The following is a 22,188-nucleotide window of genomic DNA, read 5'->3' as shown; positions in this document are numbered from 1 at the left end:
CCATCAGATGTGCACACACAAGCAAAAAGGCAGAAAATTAGAAAAGTGTTGCACAGACCCCTTCATCAGAGCATGGAGGAGAAGTTGAGATGTTCCCTCAGAAGATCTAGAAGAATCTTCTCTGCACAAGCAAGGAAGAAGTTGATCCTCTTCAAAAGGTAGGACCTTTCCAGATCTATACTTGTGTTATGTTTGGAATTGAGAAGTTGGGGTGTGGATTTGCTGTGTCAATGTGTGTGGATTTGGGGAGAGTAGGTGCAGGATTTTGGGTTTGCTGTGTGTGTATTTGGAGGGAAGGTGAGGAAGGGTGGGTTTGCTGTGTGTCTGATTTTGGGCCATAAGCCTCAAAGTATTCCTCCTGTCTGATAGCGCTTTCATGAGTTATAAAAGGAAAAGGAGGACAGGGAAGTGCTGGGTACCCCTACCCTGCTTAGGGGTGAAGCCAGCACTTCATTAAAATTGTGCGCATCACTGGAAAGTTCATCACAACTGAATTTGGAGGCTGACCAATAGCTCAGACATTAAGCTCTGAACTATCTGGACCAACAGATGTGCACAAACTAGCAAAAAGACAGAACATGAGAAAAGTGTTGCACAGACCCCTTCATAAGAGCATGGAGGAGAAGTTGAGATGTTCCCTCAGAAGATCTAGAAGAATCTTCTCTGCACAAGCAAGGAAGAAGTTGATCCTCTTCGAAAGGTAGGACCTTTCCAGATCTATACTTGTGTTATGTTTGGAATTGAGAAGTTGGGGTGTGGATTTGCTGTGTCAATGTGTGTGGATTTGGGGAGAGTAGGTGCAGGATTTTGGGTTTGCTATGTGTGTATTTGGAGGGAAGGTGAGGAAGGGTGGGTTTCCTGTGTGTCTGATTTTGGGCCATAAGCCTCAAAGTATTCCTCCTGTCTGATAGCGGATTCAGGAGCTTTAAAAGAAAAAGGAGGACAGGGAAATGTTATGTACCCCTACTCTGCTTTAGGGTGAAGGCAGCACTTCATTAAAATTGTGCGCATCACTGGAAAGTTCATCACAACTGAATTTGGAGGCTGACCAATGGCTCAGACATTAAGCTCTGAACTATCTGGACCATCAGATGTGCACACACAAGCAAAAAGGCAGAAAATTAGAAAAGTGTTGCACAGACCCCTTCATCAGAGCATGGAGGAGAAGTTGAGATGTTCCCTCAGAAGATCTAGAAGAATCTTCTCTGCACAAGCAAGGAAGAAGTTGATCCTCTTCGAAAGGTAGGACCTTTCCAGATCTATACTTGTGTTATGTTTGGAATTGAGAAGTTGGGGTGTGGATTTGCTGTGTCAATGTGTGTGTATTTGGGGAGAGTAGGTGCAGGATTTTGGGTTTGCTGTGTGTGTATTTGGGGGGAAGGTGAGGAAGGGTGGGTTTGCGGTGTGTCTGATTTTGGGCCATAAGCCTCAAAGTATTCCTCCTGTCTGATAGCGCATTCATGAGCTATAAAAGAAAAAGGAGGACAGGGAAATGTTATGTACCCCTACTCTGCTTTAGGGTGAAGCCAGCACTTCATTAAAATTGTGCGCATCACTGGAAAGTTTATCACAACTGAATTTGGAGGCTGACCAATGGCTCAGACATTAAGCTCTGAACTATCCGGACCATCAGATGTTCACACACAAGCAAAAAGGCAGAAAATGAGAAAAGTGTTGCACAGACCCCTTCATCAGAGCATGGAGGAGAAGTTGAGACGTTCCCTCAGAAGATCTAGAAGAATCTTCTCTGCACAAGCAAAGAAGAAGTTGATCCTCTTCGAAAGGTAGGACCTTTCCAGATCTATACTTGTGTTATGTTTGGAATTGAGAAGTTGGGGTGTGGATTTGCTGTGTCAATGTGTGTGGATTTGGGGAGAGTAGGTGCAGGATTTTGGGTTTGCTGTGTGTGTATTTGGGGGGAAGGTGAGGAAGGGTGGGTTTGCTGTGTGTCTGATTTTGGGCCATAAGCCTCAAAGTATTCCTCCTGTCTGATAGCGCATTCATGAGCTATAAAAGAAAAAGGAGGACAGGGAAATGTTATGTATCCCTACTCTGCTTTAGGGTGAAGGCAGCACTTCATTAAAATTGTGCGCATCACTGGAAAGTTTATCACAACTGAATTTGGAGGCTGACCAATGGCTCAGACATTAAGCTCTGAACTATCTGGACCATCAGATGTTCACACACAAGCAAAAAGGTAGAAAATAAGAAAAGTGTTGCACAGACCACTTCATCAGAGCATAGAGGAGAAGTTCAGATGTTCCCTCAGAAGATCTAGAAGAATCTTCTCTGCACAAGCAAGGAAGAAGTTGATCCTCTTCGAAAGGTAGGACCTTTCCAGATCTATACTTGTGTTATTTTTGGAATTGAGAAGTTGGGGTGTAGAATTGCTGTGTCAAGTGCGTGGATTTGGGGAGAGTAGATGCAGGATTTTGGGTTTGCTGTGTGTGTGTATTTGGCGGGAAGGTGAGGAAGGGTGGGTTTGCTGTGTGTCTGATTTTGGGCAATAAGCCTCAAAGTATTTCTCCTGTTTGATAGCGCATTCATGAGCTATAAAAGAAAAAGGAGGACAGGGAAGTGTTGTGTTCCCCTACTCTGCTTTAGGGTGAAGCCAGCACTTCATTAAAATTGTGCGCATCACTGGCCAACTGAATTTGGTGGCTGACCAATGGCTCAGACATTAAGCTCTGAACTATCTGGACCATCAGATGTGCACACACAAGCAAAAAGGCCGAAAATTAGAAAAGTGTTGCACAGACCCCTTCATCAGCGCCTGGAGGAGAAGATGAGATGTCCCCTCAGAAGATCTAGAAGAATCTTCTCTGCACAAGCAAGGAAGAAGTTGATCCTCTTCGAAAGGTAGGACCTTTCCAGATCTATACTTGTGTTATGTTTGGATTTGAGAAGTTGAGGTGTTGATTTGCTGTGTCAATGTGTGTGGATTTGGGGAGAATAGGTGCAGGATTTTGGGTTTTCTGTGTGTGTGTATTTGGGGGGAAGGTGAGGAAGGGTGGGTTTGCTGTGTGTCTGATTTTGGGCCATAAGCCTCAAAGTATTCCTCCTGTCTGATAGCGCATTCATGAGCTATAAAAGAAAAAGGAGGACAGGGAAGTGTTGTGTTCCCCTACTCTGCTTTAGGGTGAAGCCAGCACTTTATTAAAATTGTGCGCATCACTGGCCAACTGAATTTGGTGGCTGACCAATGGCTCAGACATTAAGCTCTGAACTATCTGGACCATCAGATGTGCACACACAAGCAAAAAGGCCGAAAATTAGAAAAGTGTTGCACAGACCCCTTCATCAGTGCATGGAGGAGAAGATGAGATGTCCCCTCAGAAGATCTAGAAGAATCTTCTCTGCACAAGCAAGGAAGAAGTTGATCCTCTTCGAAAGGTAGGACCTTTCCAGATCTATACTTGTGTTATTTTTGGAATTGAGAAGTTGGGGTGTAGAATTGCTGTGTCAAGTGCGTGGATTTGGGGAGAGTAGATGCAGGATTTTGGGTTTGCTGTGTGTGTGTATTTGGCGGGAAGGTGAGGAAGGGTGGGTTTGCTGTGTGTCTGATTTTGGGCAATAAGCCTCAAAGTATTTCTCCTGTCTGATAGCGCATTCATGAGCTACAACAGAAAAAGGAGGACAGGGAAGTGTTGTGTTCCCCTACTCTGCTTTAGGGTGAAGCTAGCTCTTCATTAAAATTGTGCGCATCACTGGCCAACTGAATTTGGTGGCTGACCAATGGCTCAGACATTAAGCTCTGAACTATCTGGACCATCAGATGCGCACACACAAGCAAAAAGGCAGAAAATTAGAAAAGTGTTGCACAGACCCCTTCATCAGAGCATGGAGGAGAAGTTGAGATGTTCCCTCAGAAGATCTAGAAGAATCTTCTCTGCACAAGCAAGGAAGAAGTTGATCCTCTTCGAAAGGTAGGACCTTTCCAGATCTATACTTGTGTTATGTTTGGAATTGAGAAGTTGGGGTGTGGATTTGCTGTGTCAATGTGTGTGTATTTGGGGAGAGTAGGTGCAGGATTTTGGGTTTGCTGTGTGTGTATTTGGGGGGAAGGTGAGGAAGGGTGGGTTTGCGGTGTGTCTGATTTTGGGCCATAAGCCTCAAAGTATTCCTCCTGTCTGATAGCGCATTCATGAGCTATAAAAGAAAAAGGAGGACAGGGAAATGTTATGTACCCCTACTCTGCTTTAGGGTGAAGCCAGCACTTCATTAAAATTGTGCGCATCACTGGAAAGTTTATCACAACTGAATTTGGAGGCTGACCAATGGCTCAGACATTAAGCTCTGAACTATCCGGACCATCAGATGTTCACACACAAGCAAAAAGGCAGAAAATGAGAAAAGTGTTGCACAGACCCCTTCATCAGAGCATGGAGGAGAAGTTGAGACGTTCCCTCAGAAGATCTAGAAGAATCTTCTCTGCACAAGCAAAGAAGAAGTTGATCCTCTTCGAAAGGTAGGACCTTTCCAGATCTATACTTGTGTTATGTTTGGAATTGAGAAGTTGGGGTGTGGATTTGCTGTGTCAATGTGTGTGGATTTGGGGAGAGTAGGTGCAGGATTTTGGGTTTGCTGTGTGTGTATTTGGGGGGAAGGTGAGGAAGGGTGGGTTTGCTGTGTGTCTGATTTTGGGCCATAAGCCTCAAAGTATTCCTCCTGTCTGATAGCGCATTCATGAGCTATAAAAGAAAAAGGAGGACAGGGAAATGTTATGTATCCCTACTCTGCTTTAGGGTGAAGGCAGCACTTCATTAAAATTGTGCGCATCACTGGAAAGTTTATCACAACTGAATTTGGAGGCTGACCAATGGCTCAGACATTAAGCTCTGAACTATCTGGACCATCAGATGTTCACACACAAGCAAAAAGGTAGAAAATAAGAAAAGTGTTGCACAGACCACTTCATCAGAGCATAGAGGAGAAGTTCAGATGTTCCCTCAGAAGATCTAGAAGAATCTTCTCTGCACAAGCAAGGAAGAAGTTGATCCTCTTCGAAAGGTAGGACCTTTCCAGATCTATACTTGTGTTATTTTTGGAATTGAGAAGTTGGGGTGTAGAATTGCTGTGTCAAGTGCGTGGATTTGGGGAGAGTAGATGCAGGATTTTGGGTTTGCTGTGTGTGTGTATTTGGCGGGAAGGTGAGGAAGGGTGGGTTTGCTGTGTGTCTGATTTTGGGCAATAAGCCTCAAAGTATTTCTCCTGTTTGATAGCGCATTCATGAGCTATAAAAGAAAAAGGAGGACAGGGAAGTGTTGTGTTCCCCTACTCTGCTTTAGGGTGAAGCCAGCACTTCATTAAAATTGTGCGCATCACTGGCCAACTGAATTTGGTGGCTGACCAATGGCTCAGACATTAAGCTCTGAACTATCTGGACCATCAGATGTGCACACACAAGCAAAAAGGCCGAAAATTAGAAAAGTGTTGCACAGACCCCTTCATCAGCGCCTGGAGGAGAAGATGAGATGTCCCCTCAGAAGATCTAGAAGAATCTTCTCTGCACAAGCAAGGAAGAAGTTGATCCTCTTCGAAAGGTAGGACCTTTCCAGATCTATACTTGTGTTATGTTTGGATTTGAGAAGTTGAGGTGTTGATTTGCTGTGTCAATGTGTGTGGATTTGGGGAGAATAGGTGCAGGATTTTGGGTTTTCTGTGTGTGTGTATTTGGGGGGAAGGTGAGGAAGGGTGGGTTTGCTGTGTGTCTGATTTTGGGCCATAAGCCTCAAAGTATTCCTCCTGTCTGATAGCGCATTCATGAGCTATAAAAGAAAAAGGAGGACAGGGAAGTGTTGTGTTCCCCTACTCTGCTTTAGGGTGAAGCCAGCACTTTATTAAAATTGTGCGCATCACTGGCCAACTGAATTTGGTGGCTGACCAATGGCTCAGACATTAAGCTCTGAACTATCTGGACCATCAGATGTGCACACACAAGCAAAAAGGCCGAAAATTAGAAAAGTGTTGCACAGACCCCTTCATCAGCGCATGGAGGAGAAGATGAGATGTCCCCTCAGAAGATCTAGAAGAATCTTCTCTGCACAAGCAAGGAAGAAGTTGATCCTCTTCGAAAGGTAGGACCTTTCCAGATCTATACTTGTGTTATTTTTGGAATTGAGAAGTTGGGGTGTAGAATTGCTGTGTCAAGTGCGTGGATTTGGGGAGAGTAGATGCAGGATTTTGGGTTTGCTGTGTGTGTGTATTTGGCGGGAAGGTGAGGAAGGGTGGGTTTGCTGTGTGTCTGATTTTGGGCAATAAGCCTCAAAGTATTTCTCCTGTCTGATAGCGCATTCATGAGCTACAACAGAAAAAGGAGGACAGGGAAGTGTTGTGTTCCCCTACTCTGCTTTAGGGTGAAGCCAGCTCTTCATTAAAATTGTGCGCATCACTGGCCAACTGAATTTGGTGGCTGACCAATGGCTCAGACATTAAGCTCTGAACTATCTGGACCATCAGATGCGCACACACAAGCAAAAAGGCCGAAAATTAGAAAAGTGTTGCACAGACCCCTTCATCAGCGCATGGAGGAGAAGATGAGATGTCCCCTCAGAAGATCTAGAAGAATCTTCTCTGCACAAGCAAGGAAGAAGTTGATCCTCTTCGAAAGGTAGGACCTTTCCAGATCTATACTTGTGTTATTTTTGGAATTGAGAAGTTGGGGTGTAGAATTGCTGTGTCAAGTGCGTGGATTTGGGGAGAGTAGATGCAGGATTTTGGGTTTGCTGTGTGTGTGTATTTGGCGGGAAGGTGAGGAAGGGTGGGTTTGCTGTGTGTCTGATTTTGGGAAATAAGCCTCAAAGTATTTCTCCTGTCTGATAGCGCATTCATGAGCTATAAAAGAAAAAGGAGGACAGGGAAGTGTTGTGTTCCCCTACTCTGCTTTAGGGTGAAGCCAGCACTTCATTAAAATTGTGCGCATCACTGGCCAACTGAATTTGGTGGCTGACCAATGGCTCAGACATTAAGCTCTGAACTATCTGGACCATCAGATGTGCACACACAAGCAAAAAGGCCGAAAATTAGAAAAGTGTTGCACAGACCCCTTCATCAGCGCATGGAGGAGAAGATGAGATGTCCCCTCAGAAGATCTAGAAGAATCTTCTCTGCACAAGCAAGGAAGAAGTTGATCCTCTTCGAAAGGTAGGACCTTTCCAGATCTATACTTGTGTTATTTTTGGAATTGAGAAGTTGGGGTGTAGAATTGCTGTGTCAAGTGCGTGGATTTGGGGAGAGTAGATGCAGGATTTTGGGTTTGCTGTGTGTGTGTATTTGGCGGGAAGGTGAGGAAGGGTGGGTTTGCTGTGTGTCTGATTTTGGGCAATAAGCCTCAAAGTATTTCTCCTGTCTGATAGCGCATTCATGAGCTATAAAAGAAAAAGGAGGACAGGGAAGTGTTGTGTTCCCCTACTCTGCTTTAGGGTGAAGCCAGCACTTCATTAAAATTGCGTGCATCACTGGCCAACTGAATTTGGTGGCTGACCAATGGCTCAGACATTAAGCTCTGAACTATCTGGACCACCAGATGTGCACACACAAGCAAAAAGGCCGAAAATGAGAAAAGTGTTGCACAGACCCCTTCATCAGCGCATGGAGGAGAAGATGAGATGTCCCCTCAGAAGATCTAGAAGAATCTTCTCTGCACAAGCAAGGAAGAAGTTGATCCTCTTCGAAAGGTAGGACCTTTCCAGATCTATACTTGTGTTATTTTTGGAATTGAGAAGTTGGGGTGTAGAATTGCTGTGTCAAGTGCGTGGATTTGGGGAGAGTAGATGCAGGATTTTGGGTTTTCTGTGTGTGTGTATTTGGCGGGAAGGTGAGGAAGGGTGGGTTTGCTGTGTGTCTGATTTTGGGCAATAAGCCTCAAAGTATTTCTCCTGTCTGATAGCGCATTCATGAGCTATAAAAGAAAAAGGAGGACAGGGAAGTGTTGTGTTCCCCTACTCTGCTTTAGGGTGAAGCCAGCACTTCATTAAAATTGCGTGCATCACTGGCCAACTGAATTTGGTGGCTGACCAATGGCTCAGACATTAAGCTCTGAACTATCTGGACCACCAGATGTGCACACACAAGCAAAAAGGCCGAAAATGAGAAAAGTGTTGCACAGACCCCTTCATCAGCGCCTGGAGGAGAAGATGAGATGTCCCCTCAGAAGATCCAGAAGAATCTTCTCTGCACAAGCAAGGAAGAAGTTGATCCTCTTCGAAAGGTAGGACCTTTCCAGATCTATACTTGTGTTATGTTTGGATTTGAGAAGTTGAGGTGTTGATTTGCTGTGTCAATGTGTGTGGATTTGGGGAGAATAGGTGCAGGATTTTGGGTTTTCTGTGTGTGTGTATTTGGGGGGAAGGTGAGGAAGGGTGGGTTTGCTGTGTGTCTGATTTTGGGCCATAAGCCTCAAAGTATTCCTCCTGTCTGATAGCGCATTCATGAGCTATAAAAGAAAAAGGAGGACAGGGAAGTGTTGTGTTCCCCTACTCTGCTTTAGGGTGAAGCCAGCACTTTATTAAAATTGTGCGCATCACTGGCCAACTGAATTTGGTGGCTGACCAATGGCTCAGACATTAAGCTCTGAACTATCTGGACCATCAGATGTGCACACACAAGCAAAAAGGCCGAAAATTAGAAAAGTGTTGCACAGACCCCTTCATCAGCGCATGGAGGAGAAGATGAGATGTCCCCTCAGAAGATCTAGAAGAATCTTCTCTGCACAAGCAAGGAAGAAGTTGATCCTCTTCGAAAGGTAGGACCTTTCCAGATCTATACTTGTGTTATTTTTGGAATTGAGAAGTTGGGGTGTAGAATTGCTGTGTCAAGTGCGTGGATTTGGGGAGAGTAGATGCAGGATTTTGGGTTTGCTGTGTGTGTGTATTTGGCGGGAAGGTGAGGAAGGGTGGGTTTGCTGTGTGTCTGATTTTGGGCAATAAGCCTCAAAGTATTTCTCCTGTCTGATAGCGCATTCATGAGCTACAACAGAAAAAGGAGGACAGGGAAGTGTTGTGTTCCCCTACTCTGCTTTAGGGTGAAGCCAGCTCTTCATTAAAATTGTGCGCATCACTGGCCAACTGAATTTGGTGGCTGACCAATGGCTCAGACATTAAGCTCTGAACTATCTGGACCATCAGATGCGCACACACAAGCAAAAAGGCCGAAAATTAGAAAAGTGTTGCACAGACCCCTTCATCAGCGCATGGAGGAGAAGATGAGATGTCCCCTCAGAAGATCTAGAAGAATCTTCTCTGCACAAGCAAGGAAGAAGTTGATCCTCTTCGAAAGGTAGGACCTTTCCAGATCTATACTTGTGTTATTTTTGGAATTGAGAAGTTGGGGTGTAGAATTGCTGTGTCAAGTGCGTGGATTTGGGGAGAGTAGATGCAGGATTTTGGGTTTGCTGTGTGTGTGTATTTGGCGGGAAGGTGAGGAAGGGTGGGTTTGCTGTGTGTCTGATTTTGGGCAATAAGCCTCAAAGTATTTCTCCTGTCTGATAGCGCATTCATGAGCTATAAAAGAAAAAGGAGGACAGGGAAGTGTTGTGTTCCCCTACTCTGCTTTAGGGTGAAGCCAGCACTTCATTAAAATTGTGCGCATCACTGGCCAACTGAATTTGGTGGCTGACCAATGGCTCAGACATTAAGCTCTGAACTATCTGGACCATCAGATGTGCACACACAAGCAAAAAGGCCGAAAATTAGAAAAGTGTTGCACAGACCCCTTCATCAGCGCATGGAGGAGAAGATGAGATGTCCCCTCAGAAGATCTAGAAGAATCTTCTCTGCACAAGCAAGGAAGAAGTTGATCCTCTTCGAAAGGTAGGACCTTTCCAGATCTATACTTGTGTTATTTTTGGAATTGAGAAGTTGGGGTGTAGAATTGCTGTGTCAAGTGCGTGGATTTGGGGAGAGTAGATGCAGGATTTTGGGTTTGCTGTGTGTGTGTATTTGGCGGGAAGGTGAGGAAGGGTGGGTTTGCTGTGTGTCTGATTTTGGGCAATAAGCCTCAAAGTATTTCTCCTGTCTGATAGCGCATTCATGAGCTATAACAGAAAAAGGAGGACAGGGAAGTGTTGTGTTCCCCTACTCTGCTTTAGGGTGAAGCCAGCACTTCATTAAAATTGTGCGCATCACTGGCCAACTGAATTTGGTGGCTGACCAATGGCTCAGACATTAAGCTCTGAACTATCTGGACCATCAGATGTGCACACACAAGCAAAAAGGCCGAAAATTAGAAAAGTGTTGCACAGACCCCTTCATCAGCGCATGGAGGAGAAGATGAGATGTCCCCTCAGAAGATCTAGAAGAATCTTCTCTGCACAAGCAAGGAAGAAGTTGATCCTCTTCGAAAGGTAGGACCTTTCCAGATCTATACTTGTGTTATTTTTGGAATTGAGAAGTTGGGGTGTAGAATTGCTGTGTCAAGTGCGTGGATTTGGGGAGAGTAGATGCAGGATTTTGGGTTTGCTGTGTGTGTGTATTTGGCGGGAAGGTGAGGAAGGGTGGGTTTGCTGTGTGTCTGATTTTGGGCAATAAGCCTCAAAGTATTTCTCCTGTCTGATAGCGCATTCATGAGCTATAAAAGAAAAAGGAGGACAGGGAAGTGTTGTGTTCCCCTACTCTGCTTTAGGGTGAAGCCAGCACTTCATTAAAATTGTGCGCATCACTGGCCAACTGAATTTGGTGGCTGACCAATGGCTCAGACATTAAGCTCTGAACTATCTGGACCATCAGATGTGCACACACAAGCAAAAAGGCCGAAAATTAGAAAAGTGTTGCACAGACCCCTTCATCAGCGCATGGAGGAGATGAGATGTCCCCTCAGAAGATCTAGAAGAATCTTCTCTGCACAAGCAAGGAAGAAGTTGATCCTCTTCGAAAGGTAGGACCTTTCCAGATCTATACTTGTGTTATTTTTGGAATTGAGAAGTTGGGGTGTAGAATTGCTGTGTCAAGTGCGTGGATTTGGGGAGAGTAGATGCAGGATTTTGGGTTTTCTGTGTGTGTGTATTTGGCGGGAAGGTGAGGAAGGGTGGGTTTGCTGTGTGTCTGATTTTGGGCAATAAGCCTCAAAGTATTTCTCCTGTCTGATAGCGCATTCATGAGCTATAAAAGAAAAAGGAGGACAGGGAAGTGTTGTGTTCCCCTACTCTGCTTTAGGGTGAAGCCAGCACTTCATTAAAATTGCGTGCATCACTGGCCAACTGAATTTGGTGGCTGACCAATGGCTCAGACATTAAGCTCTGAACTATCTGGACCACCAGATGTGCACACACAAGCAAAAAGGCCGAAAATGAGAAAAGTGTTGCACAGACCCCTTCATCAGCGCATGGAGGAGAAGATGAGATGTCCCCTCAGAAGATCTAGAAGAATATTCTCTGCACAAGCAAGGAAGAAGTTGATCCTCTTCGAAAAGGTAGGACCTTTCCAGATCTATACTTGTGTTAAGTTTGGAATTGAGAAGTTGAGGTGTTGATTTGCTGTGTCAATGTGTGTGGATTTGGGGAGAATAGGTGCAGGATTTTGGGTTTTCTGTGTGTGTGTATTTGGGGGGAAGGTGAGGAAGGGTGGGTTTGCTGTGTGTCTGATTTTGGGCCATAAGCCTCAAAGTATTCCTCCTGTCTGATAGCGCATTCATGAGCTATAAAAGAAAAAGGAGGACAGGGAAGTGTTGTGTTCCCCTACTCTGCTTTAGGGTGAAGCCAGCACTTTATTAAAATTGTGCGCATCACTGGCCAACTGAATTTGGTGGCTGACCAATGGCTCAGACATTAAGCTCTGAACTATCTGGACCATCAGATGTGCACACCCAAGCAAAAAGGCAGAAAATAAGAAAAGTGTTACACAGATCCCTTCATCAGAGCATGGAGGAGAAGTTGAGATGTTCCCTCAGAAGATCTAGAAGAATCTTCTCTGCAAAAGCAAGGAAGAAGTTGATCCTCTTCGAAAGGTAGGACCTTTCCAGATCTATACTTGTGTTATGTTTGGAATTGAGAAGTTGGGGTGTAGATTTGCTGTGTCAAGTGTGTGGATTTGGGGAGAGTACGTGCAGGATTTTGGGTTTGCTGTGTGTATATATGGGGGGCAGTTGAGTAAGGGTGGGTTTGCTGTGTGTCTGATTTTGGGCTATAAGCCTCAAAGTATTCCTCCTGTCTGATAGCGCATTCATGAGCTATAAAAGAAAAAGGAGGATAGGGAAGTGTTGTGTAACCCTACTCTGCTTTAGGGTGAAGCCAGCACATCATTAATATTGTGCTCATCACTGGCCAACTGAATTTGGCGGCTGACCAATGGCTCAGACATTAAGCTCTAAACTATCTGGACCATTAGATGTGCACACACAAGCAAAAAGGCAGAAAATGAGAAAAGTGTTGCACAGACCCCTTCATCAGCACATGGAGGAGAAGTTGAGATGTTCCCTCAGAAGATCTAGAAGAATCTTCTCTGCACAAGCAAGGAAGAAGTTGATCCTCTTCAAAAGGTAGGACCTTTCGAGATCTATACTTGGGTTATGTTTGGAATTAAGAAGTTGTGGTGTGGATTTGCTGTGTCAATGTGTGTGGATTTGGGGAGAGTAGGTGCAGGATTTTGGGTTTGCTATTTGTGTGTATTTTGGGGAAGGTGAGGAAGGGTGGGTTTGCTATGTGTCTGATTTTGGGCCATAAGCCTCAAATTATTCCTTCTGTCTGATAGCGCATTCATGAGCTATAAAAGAAAAAGGAGGACAGGGAAGTGTTGTGTACCCCTACTCGGCTGAGGGGTGAAGCCAGCACTTCATTAAAATTGTGCTCATCACTGGCCAACTGAATTTGGCGGCTGACCAATGGTTCAGACATTAAGCTCTGAACTATCTGGACCATCAGATGTGCACACACAAGCAAAAAGGCAGAAAATTTGAAAAGTGTTGCACAGACCCCATCATCAGAGCATGGAGGAGAAGTTGAGATGTTCCCTCAGAAGATCTAGAAGAATCTTCTCTGCACAAGCAAGGAAGACGTTGATCCTCTTCGAAAGGTAGGACCTTTCCAAAAATCTATACTTGGGTTGTGTTTGGATTTGAGAAGGTGGGGTGTGGATTTGCTGTGTCAATGTGCGTGGATTTCGGAGGGGAGGTGAGGGAGGTTGGGTTTGATGTGTGTGTGGATTTGGGGGGAATAGGAGAAAGGGTGGTTTTGCTGTGTGTAAGACTTTGGGCTATAGGCCACAAAGTATTTGAAAATGGAGGACAGGGAAGTGTTGTGTACGCCTACTCTGCGGAATGGTGAAGCCAGCACTTCATTAAAATTGTGCGTATCATTTGCGGGAGGATGCCCCTGTGCTTCAGCATATATATTTATATTTTAGGCACAGATTGCATTTAAAAATGTTTTATTTTATGCTACTTTTTTTTTATTTGCTTTGCAGGTATGGTACTCTATGTTTTACTGTTATACTGTAATGTTACTTTGCTTTATTGTTGACCATCATTTGCTTAGCAGGTACGCCATTCATTTGCAGAGTGTATTTATTTATCTTGACAGCAACAGCGTTTGCTCCCACGATGCATAAAGCCGTGACTCCAGTGTTCTTGGAGGTGATTTCACCACCATAGTTAAAAAAAAGAGCATATATGCCAAAGCATGGGGGTAGCAGGGGTGTAGGAGTGATTTGCTCCTAACTTTTGTGAATTTTCCAGAGGCATTGCAAGGCTGACAGTTACAAGCATGACTCCCATAGACGGAGGCATGATGGGACCTGTAGTTCCACAACAGCTGGAAGGCTGCCAGTTTGAGACCCCTGGATTACAGTCACAACAGGAAGTGGGTGGGACTTAGCATTCTCCAGCATTGGAGACAGAGAGAAAGCCTGGAAAGACAGTGTGACACACTAGTGCAGGGATCTAAGGGTTAAATCAGCCAGTGAGATTGTGATACAATTGCTCTCTGAAGAGTGTTTTAAACACACATCACTCTTCAGAGAGTACTGCACATGTGAAGGACCCCTTCAAAAATAAATGAATCTAAAACAGCTAGATCAGGTCTAGATCTAGATCAGTGTCATAATTAGACTTAGGGTCAAAGGTCAGGGTCAGCGAATTAAAAAAACTGAAAAAAAAAAATTACTTTTATTGTAATTTAGTATCAGACCACTTTCCCACTGAGGTGCTTTTCAGGCACTTTTGCACTTAAAATAGCGCCTCAAAACTGTTTCCCATAGATTTTGATGGATGCTTTCACACTGGGGCGATGCGCTGTGGGGCGGTGCAAAAAGTCCTGCAAGCAGCATCTGTGGTGCATGTTTGGAGTGTTTTAAAAAGCCCCTCAAAAATGCCCCTGTCCATTGAAATGAATGGGAAGCACTTCCAAAAGTGCTGCAAAATAGGTTTTTAGCTCACTACTAACGCCGCAAAAGCGCCTGACCCTTATCGGCAGTTTTTGACTGCATCAGTGTGAAAGGGGTCTTAGTGTCAGTGATGGTGTGTTTTTAGGTAGAATAATAAAACAGCTAAATGTGCAATATTGTTTCTGGAGGGCCCTACTATGGGTACAAACAATAACATGTACATAAGCAGTATTGCTGCAATTGTAAGGAGCAGGGGAATTCGTTTTGGGTCGCTCTTTAATAGTAGATCACAGTAATAGCAAGAAACATAAAGCTACATTTAGAAAAAAAAAATTGTTTAGTTTGTGCCAGTTTTGCTAAGATATTAAGAAAAAACTAGGAGATATACTTTACTATTTATCTCTAACTGAAAGCCCAATTTCTCCTGAAAAAAAACAAGGTATAATTCACCTGGATACGCAAAGTAGTTGCGATGAAATGTACAGTTTTACTAACACAGGTCACAGCTACAAAGCCATATTCAGGTATCAAGATTTGTTTTGCCTTCTTTATGAAGTGCTAAAAATAACCAGAGAGGAGGTTTTATATGAAAATCAACTTTATTTAAAAGGTCCCATCCAAAAATCCAAGAATCCAAAAATCCAAGAATCCAAAAATCCAAGAATCCGAAAAAGTTACAGTCCAATTCTGCACTAATATCAGGCACAGGAAGGACAGACCAAGGCTCAGTTCTGGGGTCCTAGTAACAGGACCCTCACCAGGTGCACCCTAGCAACTGTCACTCTGCAGTGGTGTAGCCAGAGAGGGAGACGGTGTGCTGTGCTCTCTGCAGAGTCTTTCTTTTACAGAAAGAAGAGAAATGGAGGGAAAGAAGAGGATGGAGAAGACTCATCATCGTCAGCCAGACAAGCTGAAGAGGAAGATGAGCGAGGACGAGCCCCAGGAGGAGAGGAGGAAGAGAAGACGCCGGGGAGCTGAACAATCGCTGAAGTTCAGAGGGACAAAGCATGGTAAGTTGTATACAGACATGTACACTTCACACTAGGAGCTTACACTCTATATACACTTCACACTAGGAGCTTACACTCTAATATATACCATTTGGGATACAGGAATTACATTTAGAGTACATTTAGGTAGATTTAGGGGTCACTCAGTGGAGTCAGGTAGCCATGGAGACAGGTTAGGCAGCCAGAAATCATGTATATTATGTTTAAGTGACACCCGAAGTGTAATACATGGGAGAATTTATTGTAATCCACTCATTTGCAGTAATATACATGTTTTCTGATAGGAATGATCACAAATAGTGAGAACTTTTCTGTTAGTTGTCAGGGTTTATTGGCTGGAAGCTCTCAGTGACAGTTAAAAGATGGCCGCCATGACTAGTGGAGGGGCGGGGCTAAGGGGGAGGGGGAGGGGGAGTAGATTGACACACCAGGGAGGAAATCTGTGATGTATTGCTGCCATTCATGTTAATCACTGACATTAAAATGCTGGATAAAAAAATAGACCTTTATATATTGGTAATTAGAAATATTGGGGACATCTGTATTTATAGATTCAGATATTAGTGACCTCATGTCATGTTACTCTGCTGGCTTTCATACAGACTCCCTGAACAAGAACAAGTCCCAGATATGTATTTCTCATTTGTTCTGTGTCAGGGACTCCAAACTATGGCAGCCAGAAAGAGGATTTCTAAAAGGGGGTCAGTAATGAGAGTCAATGGGTTTCTCCCAGAACAGGTGTCCATTACTACACATAGAGATAGATCAGTAATACTTACTATACTTTAATGGTTAATATTTACATTTTAAACAGTACAATGTTGTCAGAACCGGCATATTTTATTTTTATTGTAAATAGACATTAAAAAATGCAACTCTGTTATACTCATTTATAAAACCAATATAAAGTTATTGATAAATGTCTTAAGAAACCTTCCAGTGTTAACAGAATGTGTAATTTGACATATTATAAAATAAAGGTTTTACACTATATGTTAAAGTCTCATTATTTCACATAATAATTCTAGTGTATTCTAGTCTAATATAACTTTTACATATGAAGGTAACTTTATGTTAATTTAACAGGCTATATATATATATATATATATATATATATATATATATATATATATATATATATCTATATATAGATATATAGATATATATATATATAGATATATATATATATAGATATAGTTAGTTAGTTATATCTATTTATATCTATTTATATATAAAATGATTATTTTTTTTAACTTTTTTAGGACATTTTCTAATATACTAATAATATACTAATACTAATATACATATCCTATACTGAAATACAATTTTTTCTCTAGCCATTGATCATGGGTGTAAAGCTTTGCAGGCTCCTTGGGGGAAAAAAAAAACACAATTTTTTTTTCTTAAAGACATATGTTGATTTCTTATTTTTTTCCCCAAAAGGTGAACTTACCCTTTACCCTAATAAGTGGGTCACAAGTGCTTTATCACCAGAGCTCTCCATTTTTACATCTCTCCATAAACCAACAGACCCATACAGGGCAAAAAGAACAAAGGTAATCTTCATCACATAATACCGTTTATTACAGTACTTATAAAATAAAGTAAAACGATATACATTTTCCAATAGTTTAAATATGTACCCTAAATCAAAACATCTGTTTAATTGAAAAAAAAAAAAAAAAACAAGCTTTACTAAAACAAAAAATTGCAGAAAAAAAAGAAATTCCTCCCCTTGTATGATAAATTGAGAATAAAATATCCTTAAAGTGATTGTAAAAGTGATGTTTATAACAAATATGTTATACTTACCTGCTCTGCGCAGTTGGTTTTACACAGAGCAGCCCGGATCCTCCTCTTCTCGGGTCCCTATTCTGTGCTCCTGGCCCCTCCCTCCTGTTGAGTGCCCCCACAGTAAGCAGCTTGCTATGGGGAACCCAAGCCCAGAGCCATGGTTGAGCCCTGCTCCCTCTCACTCTTGATTGGCTAACTGACTTTTATTGACAGCAGCGGGAGCCAATGACGCCACTGATGTGTCTAAGCCAATCAGGAGGGAGAGTCCCAGACAACTGAGGCACTTGTAGACATCACTGGACACAGATGGGGATCAGGTAAGTAGTAGGGGCACTAAGGGGGCTGCTGCACACAGATAAAAAACCTTCTGACTTTACAACCTCAATAAGGGTATATTAACATCAGATGTGGTGGGACTGTGTTGGGCGGCTATTCCAGTGCAGTCCCACCTTATGGACAAACAAAATTCTTTGTCTCCTATTTGCCCAGTTTTACAGCACTGTATTTTGGTGGTGTGTGCAATGAAAAGGGTACGGCATGTATTACCTCTTATCAATGCAGTACGATGAGAGGCAATCCACTGCTTTGCACTGCGTCACCAGCGATTGAACTTTGTGAGATTTCTTTGTAACATCTCAATAAAGTTTGTATATAAAAAAAAAGATTAAAAAAAAGGAAACAGCGTAATGCACCAAGCACAGCTCTTCATCACTGTGCTGAGCTCAGCCGGATCGCACTGCACTCCAGCTGCTGCACTGTAATGCAGAGGTTGGTGTGAACCAGCCCCAAGAGTCCATATTATTATGATGTTCTATATATATGAACACTTTCCTCACCTGCAGCACCTCTATGAAAGAATGACCTTGGGTACATCCCGCTGGTCAATTCATGTAATAAAGAAGAGAAGGATAGGGTCCCACTAATTAGGTGTACAGTTGTAGATTTTATTAAAAATGGATAATAAAAACACACACTATATGCACTGACTGAAGAAGAAGAAATGGAAAGCATATTAAGAAGCCTCTGTGGTGTCCATCCCTCCAGTCTGGATTGCTGCCGGCATCTGATGTAATGGAGAAGGATCAGCTTCTGCAGGGCTTGACAGGTAAGTGCACGGGGCACAAGCACTGAAGATGGATCGTTCTCTTGCAACTCAATGGCAAAGCTCATCAAGAAAACAGCCGGAGGTCTGGAACTCAGGAGGATGATATCACACGTTGCAGGAAATTGAGGGGGTCTGGTAATGCATTTCAGGGTGGGACTTTGTGCACTGGTGTGCAGTCATGTTGGAGGATCAGGAAGGGGCCATCCCCAAACTGTTCCCACAAAGTTGGGAGCATGACATTTTCCAAAATTTGTTGGTATGCTGATGCCTTAAGAGTTCCCTTCACTGGAACTAAGAGGCCAAGCACAACCCCTGAAAAACAACCATAACCCCCCTACAAGAAATGATTTGAACCAGTGCACAAAGCAAGGTCCAAAAAGATATGGATGAGTGAGTTTGGGGTGGAGGAACATGACTGGTATGCACAGAGTCCTGACCTCAAGCCAACAAAACACTTTTGGGATGAATTATAGCAGAGACTGTGAGTCAGGCCTTCTCAACCAACATCACTGCCTGACCTCACAAATGCGCTTCTGGAAGAATGGTCAAACATTCCCATACACACACTCCTAAACCATGTGGATAGCCTTCCCAGAAGAGTTGAAGCTGTTATAGATGCAAAGGGTGGGTCAACTCTATATTGAACCCTACAGACTAAGACTAGTCAGGTGGCACAGTGGTGTAGTGGTTAGCACTCTCGCCTAGCAGTAAGAAGGGTCGTTGGTTCAAATCCCCACCATGACTCTACCTGCCTGGAGCTTGCATGTTCTCTCTATGCCTGCGTGGGTTTCCACCGGGTACTCCGGTTTCCTCCCACAAACCAAAGACATACAGGTAGATTAATTGGCTTCTGTCCAAGATTGGCCCTGGTGTATGAATGGGGACCTTGGATTGTGGGCTCCTTGAGGGTAGGGACCAATGTGAGTGTGCAATGTACAGGGATAGGGACAGTTGTAGATGCTCAGGATGGACTGGTGTCTTTATTCAACCTTACTAACTATGAAACTATGAAACTAGGATGCCATTAAAGTTCATATCCATGTAAAGGCATGCATCCCAATACTTTTAACAATATAGTGTATATGGGCATCGCTGTCTGTGTAACTACAGCCTAACACTCTAAGTCTCCTTTCACAATAGCAGTAGGGGAGTTGTTAGGTGGCAAAAAGACCAGGAGCTTCAGCCCGAAGTCCAAACCCGGTGGTGACGGTAGTGGCGCAGGGTTTTTTGGCTGGGCGATGGGGTTGTGAGGTTGTGTGGCGGGGATTAGCTCACTTGCTGGTTGCTGCCTGGCTTACCGGTGCCCATCAATGCTGACCACTAAACTCACACTGACATTAGCTTTTTATGTACACTGACCTACCTACCTGTCACGCACTGACCTACCTATATGGCACACACTGACCAACTACCTGACATGCACTGACCTACCTGACATACAAACATTGACCTACCTGACATACACACATTGACCTACCTGACATAAACTGACCTACCTCACATGCACTGACCTACCTGACTACATACACTGACCTACATACACAGACGGTTGTGCTTCCATCATCACAGCAGGCAGCCAGAGGAGGAGAGGAGAGAGGATAGCCGAGCACCGAGCGGGGATCTCACAGTGGAATGGCAGCCACATTGTAATTCCCGCCTTCTGGAGCCTGCAGCACCTATGATGGACGTCACACGTCCCGCCGCCCCACCATTGGACCAGTGGGATGTCCATCATAGGCGCTGCAGGTACCAGAAGGCGGGACCTGCTATGTGACTCAGACGCACTCGGTGGCACTCAGCGGCGCTCGGGGCTACTAATACAGTTGTGCATCCCTGAGGCCTGGGGATTTTCAGGGACCCATTCGAGTTTCCAGCCCCTCCCTCCCAACACCACTGAATAGCAGCACTGTTTATGGCCCCCGAAAAGCGATTTGCGATAGATCACTTCTTTTCAGAGGATGGTGAAAGGAAATTTTCAAACATTCATACTGCCACCTCCTGATGATGATGATGATTTTGTACAGCGAGCCCACACCGCAACTGTGAGACAAGCTCTTACCTTGCAGTAGTGGATCGGTCACATTCACTTACATGGGAGAATTAGACAGGTGGACCTGCATCAAACTTGCCATGTCATGCTAAAATTGCTGCATTGCAATTGAAAACATAGCAGTAATGTGTACTCACCAGACGCATCACCTCCTCACTGCCTCTGAAAAGCAATCCACTACAGATCTCTGTCAGAGAGGCAGTAATGTTTGCCGCACATCTAAACTTAGCCAAGAGTAGGGACCCATTCACACTATTGTTGAACGCTGAAGTGTTGCACCAATGCATATACACTATTGTATTGCAGCAATGCATGTTATGAACAATGATATGATGAGGTGTCATACTGAATGGATCCACAACACCCCTGCATTGAAACACACCGCCAATGCATTGCCATGCTGTGCCATGCTGTGGCGTGTTGCAATGAAAAACATGGTGCAGTTACATTTTGTATTGCATTTTAATGATTTGCAAGACCAATAACTAAATAGGCTGCCTTAATGTGATGTCCACTAAACATACAGTATCACACATGCATATCTCCCAACTTTTTGAGATGGGAATGAGGGACACCTATCAGCAAAAGTATGCAGGCATAGGACACACCCCCTGCCACACCCCCTTAAAGGAGAATTGTACAAAAAGATTGGTTAAACACACAAGTGCTTTTTTTTACCACTACTATTCCTTTATATTGGCTTCCGGAATTTACAAATGCAGACATTTAGAAATCAGATGAAAGGTTTAGCCCTGGGAATCACTTTTTGATAGATAAAAAGTACATTTTATATACAACTATATGGATCATATCAAAATGAGGGACAAATGAGGAGGAATGAGGGATGAAGGGACATTTCTCCAAATATTACTCTCACTTTGGTGTGCATGGCGGCATTTCACATGTGTCGCACCATTGATGCTTTTCTAAATAGGCAACCCCGCCGCATGCATTTGTGTTCACATGTGTGTGTATGGGGGGGGGTGGGGTTCAAAATTTGGGGAGGGTGTAAGTGCTTTTCTGTAACTTTAATTGTTTGCATTTTTTTATCACAGAAGGGACATAAAGTCCACTATGTGGTGTATTTTGTGGTGACAAGGTCTCTTTAATAAGACATCAGCAGTCCTGATGTCTCACCTGCTCTCCAATGACGCTAATGGAGTGCAGATCACCCCCATTTGTTTCTTCCCCCACCATATGCACTGGATGAAGTGACCCCAAGACCCGGAAATGACGTTTCACATGTCGCTTCTGTGTCATTACCAGGAAGGGGAGATCAACGAACAAAGATAATAAAAAAGGACAGAATAGTTTGTAAATTGCCAAATGAATGTGCAGCTATTATGTCCCTTATCTAGTATCTTGCAGAAGCTATTTCTTCACAAAAAATATAAAACGTTATCACCATCTACAGTACCCAAAATTATGTCCATTTATGTCTTCTCAGAATAATTTACTAGAAAATTTTGAGTGTTTGTAAATGATCTAGGACTTGAATTATTGTGGAATGTAATTGTATTGGTAAGTAAATGACTATATTCTAAACTTTTTGCTATTTTAGGACTATTTCTGGATTGCCATGGAGAACGCCAGCGGAGGGGATCTTCATCTCCTGGGTGAACAGGGAGACTTTGACATCAACGCCATCAGGTAGGTACCGTCATTAACAATGAAAGCACCACTGACTCACATTGTGCTACATCATTCCATGGTAACAAAGGCTTCACCTGTAGGACACCACAATACAAAAGAACAACATACACCCCTATAATAGATATGGGGGAAGTTTAGGGCTTCACAGACAATTGAGAACACAACTGACCAAGCCAGCCCTGCAGTCACAGCGAGGAATAATTCTCAGATGTCCCACGATCCATTCTCTAAAATATAAAATCTTCTTGCAGCTCTCTGTGTGTT

The sequence above is a fragment of the Lithobates pipiens genome, unplaced genomic scaffold (assembly GCF_037356315.1).
Source record: "Lithobates pipiens isolate NorthernLeopardFrog02 unplaced genomic scaffold, aLitPip1_a1.2 Scaffold_8, whole genome shotgun sequence".
Classification (NCBI taxonomy): Eukaryota; Metazoa; Chordata; class Amphibia; order Anura; family Ranidae; genus Lithobates; species Lithobates pipiens.
This window is presented reverse-complemented; position numbering follows the sequence as displayed.